Genomic DNA, 19,778 nt, shown 5'->3' on the forward strand with positions numbered 1-19,778 from the left:
AGTAAAATAGATTTGGGATCAGGAAGCACAGTTGGCCAGAGTCCAGTTATAATTGAGTAGCGGTTTGAAAGGAAGGAAAAAAATTATTTGTTCCTACCACAGGCTGTTTTCTTTCTTTTTTCAGCCAAGCTGCATGTGTATTAGCAAATATAAGATTATATGGGGAGTGGGAATCACTTTTTATAAAGGTGTCTGTCTAAATTGTTTGAGTCTTTTCTACTCCTTACTCAAGCCCACACCCAAGTGAAGATTGCTGGAAGCCAGCAGGTTGAAAAACCACAGGATTTTTGTGGGTGTTTTTCTAGTCTGTAGAACCCAAATCCCTCCTCCTCTCCACAATTGCTGCAGAGGGAAGAAGACCCTCTTAAGCCCACAGCTAATGCAGGAACTACCTCTTGAGGGCACCCTGGGAAAGTGTACATTGCTCTTATGGGAGTTGACATATATCCCAGATACTCTTTCAAAAGGTAGTAACTCAAACTGTGTTTTGCTTGTGAGGGCATCTAGGAACACTGGCTAGTTCTACCTTAAGAATTACCGTTTGCTCCCATCTAGATGGGGTGGTCATGTATCAATTTAAGCTTTCTGCTGCTCTGGTGTTGGCTGTCAAACTAGAAGAGACAAGTGGTTACTCAGATTGCTGCTGCTTGGTTTGAAAACCCGAACCACCAGCATCATTTGCCCAAAGTTGTGCCATTTTTTTTTCATACAAAGTAAACTTCTATAGTCCTCTCAGAGAACTTGTAAGATGTCTAGAAAGTGCTTGTTCCTTCTCTGTCACTAATGAGTCTGACAAATAATGAGAATCCCTCTACCTACTGAGCTTTGGCCTTTAGAGAGAGATGCTGCAATTATCAGTTTCTGGGGAGGCCAGGTTTGCCTTCCAGAGTATTTTTGTATTCATTAGTATTCTTTGTTAAAAGGACAACTGGGAAACTGATCTATGGTTAGTAATTAGCCCCTTTGCATTTAATTTTTCACTTGTTTACATACCTTTTGAAGGAGATTATGGTTTTTTTTAAAAAAAATTTCTTAGGTTGCAAATAATATCAGCATCAGACCATTGCCTTGGGTGGAAGTGCAACTTTCACTGAGCAATGGACCAAATGATAGGAGGAATCCGGCTTTGTGCATTCAAAATTTCAGTCTGATAGCCAAATAATAAAAATTCTATCATTATAATTCTTGCAATACATGGCCTAAGATACTTCAAATTTTACTGAAGTTTCATTTACATGTATAATTCCCCCTTATATAAGGTATATAAAGTAGGGTTGATAGACTATTTTCTATAATTGATCCACATAGTTAAAAAATGGAGACAGGGTAGAGAGATGGTTCAGTAGTTGAAAGCACTTGGCATTCTTCCAGAGGACATGGATTTTATTCTTAGCACCCAAATGGTGGCCCACAATCTTCAATAACTCCGTTACCAAAGGATCCAGCACTCTCTTCTGGCCTCTGTGGGCAAAAGGCATGTGCATAGTGTATAGGCACACATGCAAACATACACCAATGTACATAAAGTAAAACTGAATGAAAATGAAGGATACTGACACACATAGACTAATGAACACTTGTATGACATCTCATAGCTAGAAACTGGTAGTTTTTTAACCTTGCTAGCATATTAGAATAGCATAAGAAGCAATACAACCCTGATGCCTGGGTCTGGGGGTAAAGAAGTTTCAGATGTGGGTCTCCGTCTGTATCGCCATCCCTCGTCGGATGAAGGTTCCCTCTGATCTTGCCTTCCTTGCTCACGTTCTCTTTCCTTCTGCTTCTCGTTTGGACCTAGGGAGTTAAGTCCAGTGTTCCAATGTGGATCTCCATCTAGATCCAGTCTGTTTGGATGCTCACCTTCCTGGACCTGGAGGGAGGGGGGAGGAGCTTGGACTGCCTGCAGGCCAGGAGACCCTGACTGCTATTGGGGATGGAGAGGGAGGAGGGGAGGGAGTGGGGGGAGTGGGAGGGTGTTGGGAGGAGGGGCCGAAATGGAGACTTTTGTATTTTAATAAACTTTGAGAAAAAAAAAAGAAGTTTCAGATGCACCCAGGTGACTCCATAGAATCACTACGGTGGCTGTCCTGAAGCAGTGCGCCTCACCTGATTCTTCCCTTTGGCTTCCGCACAGTAACACTATTACCATCTTCCTGATGATAAAACCCAGACTAACCCAGTGGCATGCCCAAAGTCGAATACATTTTCTGAATTAGAATTCATTGCGCAACTATGCCAGAATCCTGTTAAGAAAGGACTACTTTCGTCGTGATACTTAGAAACATCTGAATTACAGATTTATTTATTTTGGGGGGTCATGCCAATGATGGAATCTATGCTTTTACGCATGCAAACATGTTACTGCTGAGCTGTACCACTAACCTGAAGTTCAGTGTTTGGGGAGCAGAGAACATTTTCAAGGAAATGTGACAAGCTGGGCACTGTGGTGTATGCCTATAATTCCAACACTTGGCAAGTGGTGGCAAAAGGCCTGTATTGTCCCCCCAAGCACAAACTTGAAGGAAATGACACACTACAAAATAAAAGTCTTTCAATACTTATTATTACATATTAGGAGAGGAAGCAGAGCTGAGGATGGAGCAGAGGCAGCTAAAAAGATAGAAACTACAAGGAAAAGAAAGGGACTTAGGACAATGTACCACGGTGAGAACTGGCTAAGAGAAGGAAAGGCGCATAGAATAAGAAATGAACAGGAACAAAGCCCGGTAGCTGAAATTATTGTCATTCGAGCAACACCAGTAATCTGTGAATTTAAGTGTATATGGAAATGGGTACTGATACATATCTGGCTGTGAATACAGATATGAATACAGATATAGGTACAGATATAGATGCATACAGATAGAATATAGATATTGGTTTATATATAAAATATAGATATAGATTGTACATAATCAGTGGCCATAAACCACCAGGCATGCTGTAAAGTTGTATGATCTGGTGCAAAGGATGCAGGAAGGTCATGGGAAGCTGGGCAATAGGTTAAGATTGTGAGGAGCCTCGGCAGGTAAACCTATTTTATTCCCTCCAGGCAATAGTTTCCATACAGATCACTAGGTGCCAAGTGGGCACAGGCACACATGAAGAGCAACACATAGGCTGAACGGAGGTAGACACACAGGCCTATAGACAGACAGATATAGGCAAGCTGTCCAAGGCAAGACAGTCGAATAGCAATGACTATATAACATATTACATCGCTGTTTACTTTTCCAGTTCCTTGGACGTTCACTGTCAGCCATTTTGTGCTGACTCATTCCCCTGGACGTCTAGTGTCTGTCATGTTTTAGCTGACTTATACTGGGTATCTATAGTGATGCCATGCTGTCCAAATATACCTTGGCTCTTACGGCCTTCTGTTCCCAAGATCTAATCACCTTGGCGAATTCTTGTTTATGGTACTTTTTTTTGAAATAATTACTTATTTATAGAACCTCTTTTTCCTCTCAAAGTATTCTAGTTTGGATAAAGCAAAACAATTTATTCTGAATAGCATACTACTAACATTAAGAATATTCTTCCAAGACATAAGATTTCATGTAATTGACAATCAGTCCTCTGAGGAAGTCAATGCCAACACAAACTCTCTTTCTCACTTGCAAAATAACTTAAGGGTCTTGAGAATTGTAATGGTATATCTTATTGTTATTCAAATTCATGCTTGCACTCATACCATTAGCATCTAAAGACTCAGTTCTTGGAGTCAAATCGGTACTAAACTCCCTGTATCCTAGGACTTTGACTCCCTCTCTGATGGAACCCTAAGTCTGGTAATGTGCTCTCAGCTCATCTTACCTCTATCTGTATAAGCCCCATAAAGCAGCCTGGGCCATAAACTTAAGTATCTGGTCACATGCTTCCTTCTGAAGCTTTCCGTGGCTATACTTAGTATTATTTATTAAGCACCAATAGCTGCTGCAATTGCCTAGATATGTAAGACAAACAGCTGTTTTAAGGAACCCCAGTGTTAGTGGAAATACAAAGGATAATAATAGATCTGGCTTTAGAAGCAATGGAGGCCCCCAAGGAAGGATGCTTGTAAGATTTTTGATGGGAATGACAGAATTGAAAGCTGTTGCCAAGGCCTTCACCCTCCTGAGAGTCCAACCATCATTTTCAATAGAACCGTGAAGACTTTAGCTTCTGTGCAGATTCTGAAGTTCCATGGAAAATGGGAGTACCATATGTTATTTTCCTTTTAGTTCTTATTGGAGTAAGAACAAGCTTGTGTGACTGGAAGGTGGGCAAACCTAATGCATGGCAGATTCATAAATCTTTCCTCTGGGTATAAAGGGAAAAATATTAAAGCATGGACAAAATGAACACTAGTCAGCTGGCAAGATAAAGAACCGGGAGTCAAGTTGAAGCTGTCAGTTGAGATAGAAGGTTGTCAGACAGACTAAAGAATTGTTTCTAAACTGTATGGTATGCGGGCTGGTTTTATAAGTACAAAGTTGAGAGACTTTTCCTCCTGGACTTTGACTTTCTAGCCACATCACCCCGCATGTGTGCAGAAAGAGTGTCTCTGTGTACGTGTATTGGAAAAGACACACCATTCTATTATTCTACCAGCAATTCCCATGGTGGGCAATTAAACAGAACTACTGTCTCCTTAACGCGATAGAATTCAATTCTGGATCCTGAATAGTGGAGTTAGTAATGAGCTGGGGAAACATCCACTTTGTTCTCCAGTTTAGACTTGGCCTAACTTGGAAAGTGTTGAGCCATCCCTCTCTGCCAATCTCTTATCTTTCCACTGGTCAATGGGAAGTGCATTTTCAGCTCGTCTGTTTGGAGCAGAGAATTATCCGGCAAAGCGCAAGTAGCTTGTATCTTCTCACTGCTTTCTTATCCATCCCAGCAGAACAGAGCCCACTCAAGGCAATAGGATCCGGTCATCACAGTAAGCAGAGACAGAGACCTCACCTCATGCACCTGTGAAAGCCCCTAGCCTTCCCTCTAGAACTTACCGGATCCAATTCAGATATCAATGAGAGAAGTAATTGATTGTCTGACAACACTATTTGGTAGCTGTAGGGCTATTCTTGCAACAAATTCTCTTCCAAAGTTTTATAAGACTCTGACTTATTTTGGGGTTGGAGATCTTTCCCTGTTGCTCTGTGATAAATTCCCTTACATTTTTCTCTGTTTAAAAGTTACTGTCAAGTGATAAGAGTTAAGCCACACAGTTGTATGCAGATGTGGTCATGTTGCCCTTCTCTGTGCTATAGTATATTTTAGCTTAATACAGATATGATTTTCCTACATTAAGCCTACATGTTTAACACCCAACAAAGGCCAAATGAATTTGATTAGATCACACATGTTTCTTCCCTCAGTTTCTAGCAATATAGTTCTAGTGGTCTCAGCAGAATTTTAAGTCATATCCATGAAGGGAATTATCAAAGTTGTGGGACTGAGAAGACAGCCTAGGCAATAGGCTAAGTGCTTGCCTTGCAAGCATGGTGACCTGAACTTGATCCCCAGAATCCGCGTTAAAAACTCAGCCAGGTACAGGTGTGTTGGTATACCCTTGTAATCCTATTGCTGGGTGGGCAGAGACAGGCCAGAGCTCAGGGGCTGGCCATTCCAGCCAAACTGTGAGTTCCACGTTTCCAAAACAAGATGGCGAGTCATGGGGGAGGAGGTCAGTCACTAACTTCTGGCCTACACAGGCATACATATACACATTCGTGCACATATGCACACATACACACAAACACATATACATACATAGAGAGAGAGACAGAGAGAGGAGATATTTGTTTATGGTATCTGAGTGTTAATGTGTGAAGTTTTGAAATACCAAAAAATGAGGAACTAACAATAGTTGTAGGTGAGGCACTACACTTAATTTGTTGAATTCCTTCCTTCCTTCCTTCCTTCCTTCCTTCCTTCCTTCCTTCCTTCCTTCCTTTCCTCCTTTTTGCTCTCTCTTTCTTGATGAAGAATTATGAAATAGAATACAAAACATACACAGTGAGTTCTGCAGAAAGCAGTCAATAATTACCTCATGGCAAGATCAAATGGCATTCTGTTCAACAAATTCCTGAGGATTTCAAGCGTCTAGTCATGGGGAGGGAGACATACTGTAATTTTGGAACGGTGGGAACAAAGTCAACGCGATGGTGTCATTACATGAAATGAAAGGTGATTATGTTCCCTCAGTGCACATACTTCCGGGGCTGCCATTAAGGCTGCCGATTCCCTTCCTTGGAGCAGATTTGTTTTCTTCTGAATCTGACAAAGCACCTATCTGCTGAGTTAATAATTGCTGCTCCCAGCTGGAAGGTAGGATTTCTAAGCCGATGGTAGGGCTTTAACAGGGAGGCTCAGAACTGACACTATCATTCCAGATCTAACTTGGCATAGAGGCCGGAAGCACGGCCTAAGTAGACTTTTCCTGTACCTAGCTTGTTTCCTTTTTGTCTTGAAACTTCGCTGGTGTACTTGCTGTGGCCTTCACCGAGGACAAATGCCTGGAATACTTGGCTTTTTTTTTTCTTTTCTGTCTTGCGGGTCAAAGGATCACAAGGCATTTTAATTACCCAAAGCTCCTGGGGCCACTTGACCACAGCAGAGTTGGGGCACACATGTTTGGCCCAAGCTGTGAGAAGCAGGCTAGTTCCATGCCCGGGGTCACCTCTTTCATCACCTATGCTGACTGTAGCTTTAGGGGGCTACATAAGGTGGCTCACCAAGTCCATTTGGCTGACTAACCTGTGAAAAGGAAGAAGCACCTGGGCGACCAGGTTTCTGTCCCAGCCTGTAATTGAAATTCTAGCTCAAGGCTGCCAGCCGCCCTTGGTTCTTTTGACTCACCTTTGAGCCCTTTCTGACTGAACCGAAGCAGGCCTTGCAGAGAGAAATTTTCATGTCACTGCCTATGTCTGGCTCACATGCAGAAACTCCAGCCTGTGCCAAATTCCACGTGAGTGTTGCTGGCAAGTAGGCTAGCTGAACTTGAGAATCACCTTTGTGGCAGGTGGTTTGCCCTTATTCTTTGCCCTCTTTCATAAAAGGAAAGGGAGAGCAAGCGTCAGAGGAGGGTAGTGACATAGCACCTTATTGCCTTCCCCCAAAGAATGGGAGGCATCAGTCCCTGTCAAGCCTTTCTCCATCCTGTATCGTCTCTCAAAGCCTAGAGAAAGCCTTGCTTTCAATGATCAATTTCTGACAAAGAGCCTCTTCGAATAGACGGGTCAGAGACATCAGTGTGATTTATGCCATTGGACACTTTGACCAGTCCAAGTCAAGAGTTCCATGCCCTCCAATTTTATAGAGCAGGCCATTCACTCGCTGTACCCAGAGCACACAGGCTTGGCAGAGAAAGCTCACACTGAAATGACTGGGAGGGCCCTCTAAGACGAGGACAGTTCAGTGTTGACGGGTGGCACTGAACATAAAGCAGAGGCTTCATAATCTGGGAGAACCACTAGTAGATGAAAAACCAGGATACAGGTGCCTGTAAAGGGACCTTGGTGTCAGGCTCTTCCTTTGGGGCCTGCGACCTTTCTGAGACCGTGTAATTGTTTGCCTGTTTTGGAATTTGCTGTTTAACACCATTGTGGAAAAAGAATGAAGATTTTGCTTTTTAGCGTTAATTTTCCTTGGCATCCTTATGTTGTACAGTACCTTTTCCACAGGTACATATGTGAGAGCGGTTAGCTCCTTTGTGCAGTCGGTGGGAGTGCGTTGGCATGCTATAGCACTCACTTGTGCATGCCTTTCATTGTGACTAGAGGGCTGGCGATGCTGCAAAACAGACTGCTTTGACTCTCCTTGCTGTTGTTTTTCCTTTGTTGTAGTCTTATTATTTTAATTTTTCTTATTTTTTCATTCTTCTTTGTGTGTGTGTGTGTGTGTGTGTGTCTCTGTGTGTGAGGGTGCACATGCATGTGTGTTCCTGTGTGTGCAGAACAGAGGATAACCTTGGGTTTTTTGAGACAGCATGTCTCACTGGCCTCAGACTCGTCCGTGTTAGGGTGGGTTATAATCCAGGCGCCTGGGAGTTGGGGACAGTCAGTATACATCACCACACCTGGCTTTTTTTTTAACATGAGTTTTGAGGATTGAACTCTGGTCCTCAGGCTTGGAAATCAAGCCCTTAATTTACTTACTAAGCCATCTCCCCACATCTGTTCTTGTTTTAGTTGAGTTTTCAAGACAGGTTTTCACTATGTAGCTGAGACTGACTTTGAACATGTGACTTTTGTGCCCTGAGTGTTCTGTTTGCTGGGATTGAAGCATGCAATGGTGTGTCCAACTTTGTTTTTCGTTCTTGATATGAGCACGTTCTCCTGATGCTCCTTTGCTTTGACCTCGCTTGTTAGTGAGGAAGATCTAGAAGGAAAAAAAAAATTCTGAGTTGCTCTGTCTTTGATTTTCCTTCTCTGTTCAGTGTAGTAGTTTGTAAATACAAGGATGTGTAGGACTAAGAAAGAATATGACAGGGTTCCTAGCTTGTCTATGTTTCATAGAAGGCCACATATATTAAAAATTAAATGGCCTTCAGTCCTTATCAGCAACCTCAAGTCATGATTATTACAAAATTCATATTGCATATGTCCATCTCAATAGAGACCTGGCAAAGAAAAAGATCTGCTTGGTTGTTAACTCAGTCTGTATGTCCTGTCAAGGATGTATTGTCTTCCTCTGCCCATCCCCCTGAATTCTTTTGTCCAAGTCAGTGAACTACTTCTATCAATAGCGATATAGTAGATATTTTAGGATCTGAACGTCATCTGTTGTGGCAGAAGTACCTTAGTGTGTTTCTGTTGCTAGAGTGTTAAAAGTAGTTTCAAGAAATGTGTAAGCAAACAGATGTGGGTGCATACTAATAAAACTTTATTGATAAAAACAGAATGGGGTCCATATTAGACCCCTGACCTGTAGTAATTTTCTGATTCCTGCTGTAGAAAACGCTGCACTTGAGTCCATTCTCAGATTTTTAATTTGCCAACTGATAAATCTTCAAAAATCTCATCTGAGGTGGGGGGCCACCACATGCTTTGTATGTGAAAGGAATTAGAGCCGCAGTGGGTAGGAAAGTTATTTTTGCTGCTTGTGTACAAAATTAAAAATGGACCACTTGTCTTCTGTCAGTTCTTGCATGGAACATCTCTGACCTATCGCCAAAGAGTGTTCTAGAATGTTATTATTGCAGTTCACCACAGGTCTGAAACGTTTAATATGCAACCGCTCTACTTCTCCCCTCTTGCTTTTGGTGGGTGCTCAGATGGAGGAGATCTGTTGATCACAGGGTTCACAGCTGCTCCCCACCTCCAATCAGCACCTTCATAGGAGGGTGCTGGGTGGGGGGGCTAGGAAATGATAGCAGTGGGGTTGCCCAGTCACAATGGCATGCCGAAATCAAGTGCAAATAATTATTAGGGAGATGAAAATTACATAGCAACTTCCTCTTACTAATGGTCTACAGAGAAACAGCACCATTGTGTTTATAAAAGTTAATTGTCCATGGTGTTTGAAAAAATTCTGCATATTACCCTCCTGGAATTCTCTAAAACTGCAGTACAAAGGCTCCCAGATCACTTTGGGTGATGTTCTGTTCCACACTGTTCTCTCTGTTTCCAGGACGCCTTCTCCTTCTTTTGTTCCAAGCTCATGGGAAGTTCCTTTTCAAGTTTCTTCAGCGGGTTCTTTTTAGTTCAACATTTCCTTTCCAACACTAGCAAGTGGAAATTTCTCCTTAAATACTAAAAAATGGTAAAGAATTCCTGGCTATAAATATTTGGATAAATATTTTATTTCTGTTCAAAACTTACCAGGGAATAATAACTGTTCACCTGTAGGAGATAACGGAGATCCATGATGATTACCTTGCACTTCCTAGAATATTCTTTGGGCAGTGAAAGTAGCCAAAAGCTTTTGTTGTACAGACATTTATATGGATGCATGTATAAGCATGTGACTAGATGGCTGGAGCAATAGGACTATTTCTGGAACATTAGTCAAAAATCAGCGAGTGATTTAGGTTTAGAGAAAATTAGCAATCTCCTTACCTTACACATACAGATGCTTCACTACCACAATTTAGGCATTTACGTAAAGCTTACATTCTATAATAAGACATCAAGAGTTCATTAAAGCCTCATTACTGGTTCACAAATTAGGGTGGCTATTTACCCCCTTTTCAAAACTCAGGATGTAATGAAAGCATCTTTCTCCGACAAGTATGATTGCAGTGGGTTCAAACAAGTGGCGTCAAATAATAAGGTACTAAAATTAAAGTGAAACCACTTGTTCTAGGATCCCAGCTCATCTCCAGCAAAAAAATTGGACAGAAATAGTAATCTATATTAATGTACTTTGGGTGTGCTGAAGAGCTTTTGTGACTTACACAGAGTTTAAATGCCCAAAATTAAAATAACTATATGAATGGATGTATATAGTATAGAAGGATTAATTTACAACTTCTATAATGTAAAGTCATAGAAGTCGAGATTTAGAGGAATAGAGTTGTCACTTGAAAACAATCTTATAACTTAAGGATATTTTACATAATCATTTTGGTAATCACAAAGACCAAACCAATCACTATGGCCAGAGGCATATGGAAGCTTCTAGTTAGCCTAAGCCAAAAGTACCCACCTTTCAAGTATGTGTAGAATCAATCCTCCCAACCCACTTGAAAGTGAAGTAGTGGGACTAAGAGTCAACTAATTTCAAGGAAAATAGTCAGATGGTAAATACTTGAGACTTTGCAAGCCATTTGATCTCTTTTACAATGATTTAGCTTTTTATCTAATGAAAGAAGTCATAGATATGAAATAAATGAATGGGCACAGTTGTGTTCAAATGAAGCTTTATGAACCCAGAAATTTGAACTTAATTTAATTTTCATTCATTGTAAGGGGCTATTTTCTTTTAATCATTGAATTTAAAAAAATACAAAACCAAACAAAACAGACTACAACCCAAAAGACCTTGGATTCAGTCTCCCATATGAGTGTTGCCTGGTGAGAACAAACATCTATTTATCCCAGATCGGTCATCAACGCACACCAAAGAAATGATTCTGTCCAAGTCAACCTTGGTGGACTAGTAAGTGTAATCAGTGATCAGTGTCACTAACAAGAGCATGAATGTTGGGTTACATAAGGATCATGCTCAATTTATGGCCAGCCCAACTATGGAAGACAAATCTCTCTCTTCCTAGCAGTTGTTGACCACTTTGTACATCCTTGGTTTGGGATGACTTCTCACATCTTCTGTGCTGACTGATTACTTCCCTATAAGACTTTTGTACACCACCTAAGTCTGTCTTTCCTCCATGAGGGAATGCTAACGAACCCAATCTTGTGAAGGTCTTCTATGCCTGCCCATACTCACGACTGCTCTGGTGTCAAGATGGTAACAGCTGTGACATGCCTGGAGGACAGTGTGTTCCTCTGTGTTGGTCTCAAACAAAATCATTATTAGCTCACAGGTGGCTGGTAAGATTTTGGCCCATGGGTTGTAATTTGCATATCCTGTTCTAGATAAGCTCTCCAAATGCCTTCTAGCTCAGTAATTATTTTCTTTCATAATTTTACCTGGGTCACCTTCACTCCTGGCTTCCTCATCACCCCTAGTGAGACGACCCTGAACTGATCTGTTTGCTCAAAATCCTTAGCCATCCTTGCAACAAAACATTGAGAAGGTCATAAAAATCTCTTTTCTTTCCATTTGTACATCAAATTGATATAATAATTTGTTTGCTATAAGGCTCTTAGGAAATATGGGATGGAATGCTGTTAAGCATTAAATATAATGATTCTCCCCCCACACACCATTATTAGAAATTAAATATATGACTTCAATTCTGCAGGCATGCCTTATAGAGTTAAGTTCAAGCTCTGTCATGTTGCTAAGCAATTCTTCTATTTATATTCACCTTTACCAGTATCTTTTTGCTAGCTCACATATTTAATTGACTAGAACTGTCTTAGAATGATATATTTCTTAAAGGCTTTATTTTCCAGCCATTGGACGAGTTCCATTATGTAAATGATTGAGTTATTTGAAATGTGGACTTAAAGATCTTCCGGATCAGAGGCTGACCCTGAGGAGAGAAAAGGGAGATAGAGCTAAATAGTAAGAAGCAACCAGGGGACAGGCAATGAAGCTTACAAATCCCTGTAAAGAACCAGTTTGACTGGATGACTGCGAGCAGATAAAAAGAAAAAAGCTTGGAAAAAGTAAAATTCACAGGGTTATTGGCAAGCAGCGATCTGTCCTAAAATGAGAAGAAATTGCAAAATGGTTTGCTCAAATGGGTTTTGGCAGTTTTTGAATTTTTGTCCAGATATCTTTAGCACTTTTAATCCCACCATTTCAGTTCCTTATGGCTAACTGGACAATCCCCAAAATAGGAAATTCACAAGTTCAGATCATTTTTGTTACAGATGATTGTTATAATTATTCTAGCATGGTAGTTTGAATGTAATATATTTCTATAATCTCTTTGAGAGTAGCACTATTAGGAGGTGTGGCTTTGTTGGAGTAGATATGGCCTTGTTGGAGGAAATGTGTCACTATGAGGACAGGCTTTTGAGGTCTCCTTTGCTATAGCTGTGCTCAGCGTCAGTTCAGTTCCTGTTGCTTTCAGGTCAAAGAGTAAAATTTTCAGCTCCTTTTCCAGCACCAAATCTGCCTGCATGCTGGTATGTCCCACCATAATAATAATGGACTAAATTTCTAAATTGTAAGATACCCAAGGAAATGTTTTCCTTTATAAGAATTGCCATGTTCATGGTGTCTCTTCAGAGCAGTAGAAACCCTAACTAAAACAAAAGTTGATATGAGGGACTGGGGTATTGCTGTGCTAGACGTGACCATGCTTTTGTCTGAAAGAATATGGACATTGGGACTGCGGGTTAGAAAAGCAGTTGAAGGCTTTAAGTGCTGCCTAATGGGCCATACTAGTAGGAGCATGGAAGACAGTGGTGCTGAGTGTGATTTGGTGAACTGTAGGGATTTGCTCAAAAGGTTTTAATATATGGCCTAGAGATCATTCTTGAGATATTTTGGTGAAGAATAGGGCTAATTTTGCCCTTGTCTGAAGAGTCTGCTGAGTCTGAAGTGAAGAGATTTGAATTACCCATTGGCAGAAAAATCTCAAAACAGCCTACTATAGACATTGTCATGATTATTAGTGTTAAGTCCATTGAAAATTTATAATGAAATGGAGTCAGCTGAGAAAGAAAAAAAATACAAAATGTAAATTTTGAAGAGAAAAAGAACATCAGGAATTGGAATCAAGTTAAGTCCTATGTTCGAGAAGATGAACAGATTAAGAAATGGAATAAAGGGAGTGGTGACCTCAGGGCAAGATCCCACCCAGCTAAATTTCCAACTTGCCAAAAGAAATTAAAAAAAATCTTAGAGACAGGTGTGGCTGTATACCCTTTTAATCCCAGACATAGGGAAGACATAGGCTGGCAGTTTTCTGAGTTTGAGTTTGGTCTGTAGAGCAAGTTCCAGAAAAGTCAAGCTTAGGCACTGAGAGAAACCAGCAAAAACAGAAAGTGGGTGAAGATGGAATTGAATGTGGGGGCAGAGCTTCTGTTGAGAAACAGCCAATAAAATTTCCCTATTCTTTTAAAATCAGGTCTTTAAATTTTCTTAATTACAAGTTGTAAGAATGCCTTGTATATTTTAGATAAAATTTGTTTCTCGTTTCCCAAAAGATTTTATAGTTTGCAACCCCTCACTCTTGGAGTGCTACAGGAGAGGCAATTTGAAGTTGAAGGCCCTTCCCAATGTATACTTGCAGGAGCACCACTGATTAACAGTCTCCACAAGCATACAGAGACCTAACCAGCTGCCTCCCATGACTTAGTTCCCTCTGTGTGACCAATTCATCAAAGTGTAGTCTCTTGTGTTACTGTCCCAGAAGTAAAAACTGAATACAGTTTGACATTAGCTGTCATCTGCCCTGAATTTCAATTTTCAGCTCCTTCAATACTAACATTTGCTCCTGAAATCTGGAGCAGCCCAAGTGAGTGACACAGTTTACAATGACATCCTTCCCTTAGGGATTATTCTTAATCCATGCCTAGATACCAAGTGCCCCTTGGGCTAGGCACCATCATTAGCAGTTGATAAGATACAGAATCTATGAACTTCAGAGAGTCCATATCTGAAGGACCAGGAAATATTCTCAGTATCACTTTCACTCATCTCCTGTCTCCTTTGAGATACCTTTTTCTTTCCTTTGAGGCCAGCCTGCATAATACACCCTCTCAATCTTCTTGGAAAAATATTAGCCATCTGGTGGTCAAACGTTGAAAGTGCCTTTGGGAGCATCAAGGAAATCACAATTAATGAAGACCTAATGTTTCCAGGAGAGACAGTGATGCCAGGAAGATTTTTAGTTGCCACTAGGAGTTCTGTGAGAAAACAATCTGATTTTTATCTCTAAGTCAAAACCATGTCTTGTGGTTTCAGATGGTATCATTTTGTACATCTGTGTACATTTTGTCAAGTGGAGCCACTCACAGGTGGCACTTGGGAACTGCTCCATCTATTCTAACGTACCTGCTGGGAGTCCCAGGAGTCCTAGACCTGGAATTAGAAGTCAGAAAAGAAAGAGAGTGTGCTGTAGTTTGACAGTATGTAGTTCAGCCAGCCAGGTTCATGAGTTTGAAATGCTGACATCAAAATTTGAAATGTGGAAAAAAAAATAAATAAAGCAATCCCATAAGAAAATCAGGACCCAGTTCGTTTTGTCTTTGAAATTGTTAAATCGTAGTTGGTATGGCTTGAGGGACAAATAATGGTTGGGTAATTTTGGCAGCCCCACCTTCCCCACACTGTTTTACGAAAGCTGTGCCTACCTGTTCAGTTGCTGAAGAATACCAAGGAGGACTTCTCGCCTACAGAACTCCATGGAGGTATTTATGTGCCAATTGCCTGGCCTTCATCTACATTTTGTCCACATTGCTTTCCATTTCTCTTGATTTTTTACAAATACTGCTTCTGTTACTGTAAAATTCTGTTACTGTAAGTGATCTTTATTAATCCTGTGTGTGATAGAGAGAGAGAAAGGCGATCAGTCTTCACATGTCCTTAGACTCTGGGCGTTTGTGGGGGGTCTGGGGGAGGAATGGGAGTGCAAGGCATGTGCATGTGCAGATCCCTATGTATATATTTGAACACGTGACAATAGCAATGATCAACCTTGTGTGTTATTCTTCTAAACGCATGCACATTGATTTTTGAGACGGGGTCTGTCACAGGCTTGAAAGTGATGGATTCAGCTAAACATGGTCATCAGCAAGCTCCAGAGACATCTCTCTAGATCCTCAGCATTGGGATGATAAATGTGTGTCACCATGCCAGGCTTTTTAAAACACGGGTTCTAAGGATATAGCTCAGGTCCTTAACCTTGCAAGGCAAGCATTTTATCCATGGAACTATCACTTCAGTCCTTTACTTTGCATTTATGAAAATACTTCCATTCAGAATAAATGCCTTTCCTCTATTTCTAATAATTACATGACAAATAGGCATATAGAAGAAGAATAATGTGTTCTTGGTAGATACACTGGATAAAAATACAGTATAGGTAAGCTCTAACTGTGTGGCTCCAACCACAGTAATGCGCGTGCTGTTTTAATGTGTTGTAGTCTACTAGTAAAAGTCCCTTGCAGAGCTGACATGGTATCACTGGATTTTTTTTTCTCTCAAATCTTACACAGGGGTTTTTAAAATTCTCATTCTAAAGCTGAAGAAATGGTTTTGGCTTGATGTGGGAAATGACATTTTCTCATATGCAATAGTCCCTGGCATTGCCAAACCTTTTTGTTATGAACCATCAGCCAATGAATGACAAGACATTTATTAGCTAATGATTATGTGCCATGTTCTATGGTACACACCAGGAGAAGTGGCAGAAAGTCCCCAGTGTTGTTCTGATTACAAGGGTTTACAATTCACTGCAGTGTGTTCAAATTTGCTTATTTAATTCATTCATTCTTTCGTTTGTCAAAATAGTGCTTACTAATTATCTGTTACATGCCATGCACAGAGTCCAGTTAGTATAAAATAGCCTAACAAGAATATTTAACGGCTGTACAGCAGGAGATCAAATCTAGGATGAAGACCCCAAGAGAAAGTAGCTGCCAAAATTAAGATATCTCTTCTTCCTTATTGTTTTCTGCCCTCTGGTAACTTCTTCCACTCCTGGTATGATTATAAAGCCTCTGCGACCTGACCCAGCAAACACTGGGCTACCCTCGGGAGAAAACAATTGAGAAACAGGCTGAGAAGAAAGATAGTATTCTTGCTCTGCACAAGACGACTCTTGGAAGCTTTGTTGCCCTTTGTGCTAACGGCATAGCATGTACAGCAACCACACACTGGCTGTAAAAAGCATCGGGAGTCCTTAAGTAAACCACTATAAAAGGACTCCTTTTCTTCCTCTTGTTTAGCCTGGCATTTAAGAACACTCAGGACTACCTTACGTCACTCATTTATTGACCTGTCTATGCTTGTTCTCCCATTGTATTATTTATCTGTTGGGGAATAACTAGTTATACCACCATTTTGTACTTGATATGGTTTACATATGAAATATTCCCTCTAGTTCTTATGTGTTAAATTGTTCTTTCCAGTACAACATTAAGAACTGATAGGCGTTTAGAAAATATTTGAACCATGTTGTAGTTTCCTTTCCTGTTGCTGTGATCAAATAATCTAACAAAAGCAACTAAAGGGAGAAAGATTTTTTTCTAGCTCACAGTCCAACGTACAGTTCATCAAAGAGGGAAGTCAAGGCAGCAGTAGCTCAAAGCAGCTACTGAAGGTTCAGTATCCCAATTAGGAAATGATGCTATAGACATTGGGAAGGTCTTCCCACCTCAACTGATGCAATCGCTATAATCCCCCACAGACGTACCTAAAGACCTGTCTCCCAAGTGAATTTAGATTTTGTCAGATTTGACAACACTAACCACTGCAGGCCATGAGGGTTTCAACCTCATCAAAATGGATTAATCCCCTTATAAATTCATAATATGATGACAATGTTGCAGAGTAGCAGAAAATTTCAGAGTTGGAGAACAGTTGGAGAAAGCAGGTCATTTAGGGAAAATCCTTGAAAGCTAGCCCCCTTCCTTATTCTGTTTTTCTGCTTATTGTCTTCTGTGAAGTTATCAAATTCTGGTCCACATTCTCCCAGGGCTGTGGTATTCTCACTCAGTCCAGTCAAAAAGCAGTTTGTGCAGGAGGCCTTGGACTGGAACGTGTGCAACTATGAGTCAAATAAACCTTTCCCTTTTCTTACTCTTTTTAATAGCAGTTTTGCATGATCTTTGTATTAGGCGACTGTCTCACTGCTGCAACTTCAGAAAGACTTATAGCGTCAAGAATTCATTCATCATGGCAAGAAACCATAGAGACAGGAGTTGGTAGCACTTGCTCACATTGTGGCCACAGTCAGAAAGTGGAGCCTGATGAAAGCTGCTGCTCAGCTCACCTTTTCCATTTTATTCTACCCAAGCCTCCGGTCCACAGAATGGTGCCACTCATGTTTAGAGTAGGTCCTCCAACTTGAGTTAACCCAACTAAAACCATACCTCCAACATGACCAGATATATGTTTTCACTCTGGTTCTAATTATCATCAAGCTTATAATCAACATTGACCGCCACAAGATGAAAATGTACCTTCTGTTATGTTTTCAAACAATGGATATTTGTTATTTCGGAATTCCTATGGATCAGGGATTTGAATATGGCTGATTCCTCTAGCCCCAGGCTCTCTCTAAAGGATACAGTCAAATGACTGAGAGGAATGGTGTTGTAGGAGGCCACTTGTTTGTTCCCGGCTGCCCAGAACCGAAATAATCACACAGAAGCTGTATTAATTACAACACAACACTGCTTGGCCTAATAGCTTATGCATATTTTTACCTGCCTCTTATCTCTTAAATTAACCCATTTTTATTATTTTATATTTTACCATGAGACTCATGGCCTAACAGCAAGGTTTTGGCTGGCAGCTTTTGTCTTTCCCCTCTGGCGGCTACATGGCTTCTCCTTGACTCCACCTTCTTTCTCCCAGCATTTAGCCTAATCCTCCCCCCCGACCCCCCGCCTAGCTCTACTCTGCCCTATCAGGCCAAGCCTGATTGGTTATTCATTAACCAATAAAAGCAACACATAGACAGAAGGACTTCCTACATCAGGACGGAGTAATTGAAAATTGACCTTTGTGAAATAGATGCCTCCATCATCACTTTGTAGTTACTGCTGTAGTCTAGACTTGTTTCACCAGAGAGGGCCCTATTCCATGTTAGAAGTTCTTCTGAGGCAGCCCTTAAATTCTTTCTCAAGCTAGCCTTTCTAGCATTCCTGCTTATTTCATGAAAATATTTGACCTAAAAAGACTAGACAGAGTGGCAGACAGAAATCATCATTTTTGCAACCTAATCACGGAATGTTATCTCTTCACTGCTGCCATATTCCATTAGGTAAAAGCAAGTTAAAGGACATGATATTATACAAGGCAGTGGATAATAGGAGACAGGGATCATGCAGGCCTTTCGATTACGTGTTCTTTTTAGCAAACATTTATCAATCATCCAACACATGAGTCACAAGGGGATATGATTAATAACTGGCCCTTGTTCTCAGGGTGCTTGCTTGCAGTACATTTGGGATCATAGACATAGCAATATGTGGGCTCTGGTGTTAAAGTTTGAAGAGGGGTTGAGATTTGGTACTTTACAGAAACTGTCAGGCAATGTTTATATTGCTGAACCAAGGATACTTTGGATTATTAGGATCTTGACATATTATTCAGTAGCAATGATAACGATATCAGCATTTGTTGATAGCACTGATATTGATGGCAGTCTGTCAGCCGTCTTCCAAACTCAAATTCCATTTATCTCATGTCCTTGCATGCTCTCCCTGCATGATTGTATATTGTTTGCTCCTTCTCTGATACTTCTAACTCCTACATCTTAACAAAAGTATTCAACAGTAGCTGCTTCATGCTCCTGTCTTTTCCCTCATCCAAATCCCTGATGAAGGTGTTGGATCTGACCTTCTCATTTCTCCCCGTGACTTTCCTTCCCCATTTATTGGCTTAATACTTTGTTTACAGCCCTCAGGTTGAGTTCCTGGGCTCTCAGTCCTTAAAGTTTTTAAACATTCACAATCAATTAAGGTTCAGGGGTCAAGGATCACATCTATTGTCTGAGAAAGAATTTGTGATCTGAGAATATGTGGAGTTTGGGAGGTCAGCCAATTGTCAGGAAAAACAAATGAGAAAATCTGTCAGTATGGGTCCCTCGGGAATGTTGTTAGCTGTACACAAGGCAGCTTAAGTCCCATTCCTCCCAGTAAACAATTGCGTGACCTTGAAGAAATGACTTTCTCTACCTGAGCCAGTGTTTTTCAGTGGTAAAACAGCATATTAAATTTAGGGGACCTCTGTGGTCTCTTAAAATTTATGTCATAAAGACCAACTAACTTAGCCTCACACATTCATTACGTTTATGCTTAACAAGAAGGCCCTACCATGATTTACTCAGATTGCTAAGATGTTTGTGGACACAATTCAAAGACTATGAGCGTCAGTGGGGAGGTTTCATGTATATCCTTTCTGACCTTTGACTGTTAGTGAGAAATCTCTTCAATCAGGACTGAAAACAACATAGTAAAGTAATATTAGCTGTCCCTGTGACATAGTCACTAACAGAAATGACATGCCCATGCATATAAATGTCACATTCTGGTTTGGGA

The 19,778-nt window shown here is 40.7% G+C and overlaps 1 protein-coding gene across 6 annotated transcripts in view; it reads left to right on the forward strand.

Annotated features, from left to right (window-relative positions):
- The window catches only part of Frmpd4 (FERM and PDZ domain containing 4), a 930,349-nt gene that overhangs the window by 690,766 nt on the left and 219,805 nt on the right, over positions 1-19,778 (forward strand). The window lies entirely within an intron of this gene.

This window comes from Myodes glareolus, chromosome X, assembly GCF_982192425.1.
Source record: "Myodes glareolus chromosome X, mMyoGla1.1, whole genome shotgun sequence".
Classification (NCBI taxonomy): domain Eukaryota; kingdom Metazoa; phylum Chordata; class Mammalia; order Rodentia; family Cricetidae; genus Myodes; species Myodes glareolus.